Here is a 6,103-nt window from a genome sequence, read left to right on the forward strand (position 1 = left end):
ATATGTGGGGTGAAGGAAAGCAAGGAGACAAGGATAAAAATCAAGGTGGAAAACTTGTGTAATTGGAAGGATAGTGGTGCCCTTCGAAGTAATGGGGAAAGGTGGGTTTAGAGGGAAAGGCAATTAGTTCTATTTTTCCGTATTGAGTTTGGGATGCCTATGGGACACCCAGTTTGGAATTTCCAGTAGTGAGTGATTTGGGGTTGGAGATCAAGAGAGAGGCTAGGGTTGGATATATAGATCTGGTAGCCATTTGCAGAGATGATAACTCTAGCAAGAAGCTGTGGCTGTCTGACGCTTGGTTCCTGGTGATTGTTATCTGAGTAAATGACGAAAAAGAATTACGGATCATATAGTTAGTAAGTATCAGAGGCAGCATTTGAAGCCAGCCCCCCCCCCCCCCCCCCCCGAATATGTTGCTCTTCTCACCATACCAAGCTGGCCTTTACCAGAACTGAAATGGATCTTAGAGTCCCTGTCCCCCAACATATACACCTTTCAGTGGAAACTGAGGCCCAGAAAGTCAGAGTAGCCCACCTGCTGGCTTTCAGTTCAGTGTTTGTTCCAAGCATAAGGCTTTACACAGAAGGAACGCCCAGCGCAGAATGCTAACTGAACATCTCTGTGGTGGTGAGGACCCATATAGCATCATCCCTACTCCATCAGTTTACCTGGACATTTGACATCTGTGTAACTGATAGAATATCTGATCAGGTCTGTGGCCCTTGACCTACAGTTCTGCTGTAGAGCTGTGTCCCTGGCTATTATACTTTACTCACCATGAATGTCAGTAGGGGGCTGATTCCAGAGCATAACATCTTGAGATAACCTGAACTACAGAGCCAGGAAGGGCTGTGATTACTTAGCATTTATATAGCACTTTATCTGGGTCTTGTGTGTCAGAATCATTAATGGGAGATAACTCACTAGGAGTTACAGCCCAGAGAGAAAGTCGGGGCAAATCACCAGGAGCAAGAGGGAAAGATAAAAGAAAAACCCAAATGATCTCTTGTCAGGTCCTCAGGGGGCAGGGGCTATTCCTCAGCAATGGGAGAGGGGAGAAAGGGAGGAGGGGAGGCAGATCTATTATCATTCAGAGCATGAATACTTGTTGTTCTAATCCACTGAGGAACTGAGAGATGGAAGGTATAGCTAGAAGAGATTGAAGTCAAATCACTGGAAGGACATCCTGGCGAGGATTATAATTTACCAACAGGGGTGACCAAATAATCATGTGAAGGTTTCTTTCTGCTTTAGATTGATTGAAAAGTGGTTTTGGCTGGCAGCTCAGCAACAGATATTATGATCCATCAGAGTCCATTCCAACTCGTAGACATCTATTGTCTGTATACACAAAATGAAATTTCCCTTTGGCATTTTGAGGAAGTCTCTGAACATGTGCATTCTCCTGTTTTCTGAGTAATTTGATAACTTTATAAATAAGGCCAGCACATTATTAATAAAAGGCTGGTCATTTGGCTGTCTCACTTAGACCAACAGCAATCATGGCAGTGGAATCACAGTTTATATATCCTTCAAAGAGTAGGTGCTCCTGATGGGTGGCAATCAACTCTGATTGGATAACACAATGGGAGGTGGGGTATATTAAAATGAGCGGCTGAGAGTGACATCATGTAACCTTTGGACAGAATATCTCTATACCCAGACCACCCCGCTCCTCCCCAACTTGGGCTGTCTATTCAAAGAATGTATACCCCACCCAAGCCTGAGGAGAACACAATGTCTTCCAATATGAGTATTCTCTTGTTTTATTCTGGTTTTTTTTTTTTTGATGGGCAATCAGGGTTAAGTGACTTGCCCAGGGTCACACAGCTAGTAAGTGTTATGTGTCTGAAACAGGATTTGAACTCAGGTTCTCCTGACTCCAAGGCCAGAGTTCTATTCACTTCGCCACCTAGCTGCCCCTCTATTGTTTTATAATTATAGAACTTCAGAGCTGAAAGGAATCTTAGAGATCATCCAGGCCAATTGTCTTCAACCTATTTTTTAAAAAATTTTGGTGAAAAGGTTATGGATGAAGTTTCCATTTTCAATTACTAAGGATGCTATTTCAGAGCATATTGTTTGTACCACAGCTGTGATTTGTCGGTGAAAGCTCCAAAGTATTAATAAAATAGGAAACAGTAGATTCATGGAAAATACTAGTCAACTTGGAGTTTTACCTCTTAAAGATGACAGATGCCTGCATTCTAATATGTAAATGATAATATAGAAGGTGTTGGTTTGGAAGGCACCTTATGGACTGCTGGTCCTACACCCTGACCACTTCTAGCTCAACTCTGATAAGGTTAGGACTTCAGGATGACACAAGAAACCAGGCATGTTCCTTGGACTTCTCCACGACCCATGATAGTGGCAGGAGGAATGGGTGCTTCATCAATTAAAAAGAAAAGATAGATTCCTCACAGATTCTCCTCTTTCCAATCAACACACAGAAAGTAGCTCTCCTGGGCTTTCCACAAGAGATTGGGGAGGCAAAGGGTCACTCCCTCCTCCACCCTAGTGGAAATGACAAACTCTGAGCACATAGTAGATTAAGTCCATGTACTCCTAGGCAAGGCTGGGTTAGGGTTTTAGGTCCCTGACTCTCTCTTCTACTTTACGTTTCTTTTGGAAGCATTGGTGATACTGAGATGGCCATTTCTAGCTGTGGAAGCTTCCTTGTGAGTTTGAGAGGTCTGAAGCATCTGGGTCCCTCATTTGGAGCTGATTGGCAGCAAGAGGAATGTTTTGAAGACAATAACCACAGGCAACAAGAGAAGCCCAAGCCCTGGGCTGGATGGCCGGGAAACATTTATGCCTTGAGGGAGATAGTGCTGGGGCAAATCAAAGGTAAATTGATGATTTGGCAGTCCTGCAGACTGCTTCAGGCCCCAGTCTCCACCTCCTGGGAAAGTGTGAGTTTTAATAAGTTACTGCTTGCTTGAGTTTTATCAATGAGAGTTTTAAGTTTTCTATTTTTGGTATTCCCTTTTATATAGAGGAAATAAGTAGCTGTACTAGTCCTGATTTACAATGTACATTGCATTTCTTTTTTCTATTCCCCACTTTTGGGAGTAGTAGATGTGGACCATGCCAAAACTATAAGTCATTTTCCCCAGGTTCCTAGGGTGAGACCATAAAGAGCCAGAAACAAAAGAGGGACCCTGTTAGCACCATCTTGATAGAGGCTGGGCTAGCCCAGGATTATTAAACTGGTCTTTGAATGGGCGGGTCCAGAGCTCAGAGATACCCTTAGTGGAGAGAAAGAGAGAGAGACAGACAGACAGACAGACAGACACAGAGAGAGAGACAGACAGACAGACATAGAGACAGAAGAGAGAGAGAGAGGGAAAAAGAGAGACAGAGAGAAGGAGAGAGGGATGGGGGGGAGGAAGAGAGATCTAGCATCTCAACAATAATAAAAATGTTTGTTTTAAGATAGTAAACCAAAATAATGGAATAAAAATCTCAACTAAAGATGTATGTATATGTATGTGTGTGTATATATATACATACATACACCCACACATATACATATATATGCATATATATATATATCAACCAATTAACAGAGCAAATTTCAGGGTGAATGTATTTCATATTTTATTCTCAATTTTATTCCACTTAGGAAAACTCTTTCTATTTGAAGATTCGCTTTGTTTTGTATACTTTACTCTTCATCAGTTCATATAAATCTCTCCAGATTTTCTCTAAGTTATTCATAATTTTAATTCAAATACAATGTTAGGCTAATTCAGGCCAGGTCTTTTTTGGACTCTATCTCATTTCTTTTGATCTACGATTCTAAAGAGAGACTATCCCAGTCTGGTAAGTTTTAAAAACAGCGTTTCTGATTATACCACTACCCACATGGTAGGGGACACAGAGAGCCTCCATGTTAGGTGATCTGAGCATGCCCAGACAAACCCAGTTACCCTATGATTCTATAAGTATATGAAATCAGTGTTAAGTTAGGTCCTGCACATGAACTGAAGATCTTATAACCTTTTATCTATTACATATATATATATACACACATATATAGGTGAACTGTAACTTGGGGTTGTTTACCACATTTCTGCCACAAGATAAGAAACATGGTTCATTATCAGGCTTTTGGAGATATGATTGGTCATTGCAAGTACAAGGAAGGGTGGAAGGGTGGGGAAACTTGCCAGTGAGGGCCTAGTCCTTGGTTTCTTTACAAAACATTTTGCCAAATGTCAACCCAGTAGAGGCTTGGTGAGTTTACTTCTGGGCACTCATTTTGAAGGAGCCCTTTTCCCAAATCAAAGGAAATAAAGAAAAGGGAAAAGAAAAGGAAATTAAACTAGCCAGTCTTCCTGTTACATATGGTTCTTGTATCTCTACAGTTGCTTTCCTCTTACAATAGTCTAATCACTACATAGGTTGTTCTGGTTTTGTTCACTTCACTTTGCATCTGTTCACATAAATCCTCCCAGATTTCTCTGCATCCATCCTTTTCATAATTTCTTATGGAACCATAATATTTCATTATATTCATATGCCATAATTTGCCATTCCCCAATTGAATGGCAATCGCCTACTTTCTAGTACTTTACTACAACAAAAAGTGCTGCTATAAATATTTTTGTATATATATATGTATCCTTTCATTGCATATTTGATCTCTGAGTATAAGTCACTTAATGTTATCTTTGGGGCAAAGGTATATACTGTTTAATAATTTGTTGGTTATAGAACCAGATTGTTTTCCAGAATGGTTGACCCACTCCCCAGCGATACCAACAATGCATCAGTGGGCCTTTCCTTCCACAAGCCTTTCAACAATTGTCTTTTCCTTTTTCTATCATCTCTGTCAATTTGATGGGTATGAACTGGACAAAGTTCTTTTAATTTGCACTTCTTATTGTTAGTCTACAGCATTTTCTCATATAGTTATGGATGACTTGCCTTTCCTCTTTTGAAAACCACTTTTTATATTCTTTGAGAATTTATGGTTCTTATACTTTCTTATTTTTATCAATTCCTCATATATTTTGTAGATCAGACCTTTATCAGAGAAATTTACTGCAAAAATTTTTTTCCCAGTTAACAATTTCCTTTCTAATTCTAACTATATTGATTTTGCTCATACAGAAACTTTTTAATTTTACATGATAAGAATTGTCCATTTTATTTTCTGTGATCCTCTCTGTATTTTACTTAAGCACTTGTTTTTATCAGAGTTGTACTACTTCTCTGACTTGTTTATGATATGAACATTTATATCTAAGTGATGACTTTATATCAAAATCCATTGGAGCTTGTTGTGATCCAGGCTATAAGATGTTGGCATAAACATAATTACTGTCAGATTGCTTTCCAATTTTCCCAGAAGTTTTTTTTTTAAATCAAATGTTGAATCCTTTCTTCAGTAATTGTAGTCCTTTGATTTATCAAATACTACTACTATGTTCCATTAGACTTCAAACTTAAACACTTCATCATAGTTTTACACCCCTTCTAATTCCTCAAATATATTTATCTTTTTAGGTTTCTCTTGGCTCCAGTGTTTGCATTCCAAAGTTTCTTCTTGACTCTCTGGTCTTTTTATCAGGAATGCTTGAAAGTCCTTTGTTCCAGTAGAGGTCCATTTTTTCCCCTATAGGATTGTATTCAGTTTTTCAGGTAAGTTATTCTCGGGTATAAGCCTTTGATAACTTAGATTGGATAACTTCCTGAATATTGACAATGGAAACTTGTGACTTAGAGATATGACCAGTTTAGGGTGGTTGAAAAAGCATGCAGAGGGGATGGTGGGCATGACTTCCAACCTGGGTCAAGAGTCCTTTCTTTCCCCCATTATCCAGTGTGTATGGGGGGGCACATCACTCCAGAAGGATGCCAGCCATAGGTTTGGCTCTTGAAGCCCTAGTCTACAAGACTCTAGGTGAACTCCCAGAGAAATCCAGACAGGGAGCCGGGCTCCCTCATTAGAGTACCTAGGGGGTATGAGATCAAAGGCTCCCTCTCCCTGGGGCTCCTGGATGCTTCCCAACTCCCAGGAAGTGTGTGTATGTGAGAAAGAAAGAGAGAGAGAGAGAGAGAGAGAGAGAGAGAGAGAGAGAGAGAGAGA

The sequence above is a fragment of the Vombatus ursinus genome, unplaced genomic scaffold (genome assembly GCF_900497805.2).
Source record: "Vombatus ursinus unplaced genomic scaffold, bare-nosed wombat genome assembly UNPS02012958.1, whole genome shotgun sequence".
Taxonomy (NCBI): domain Eukaryota; kingdom Metazoa; phylum Chordata; class Mammalia; order Diprotodontia; family Vombatidae; genus Vombatus; species Vombatus ursinus.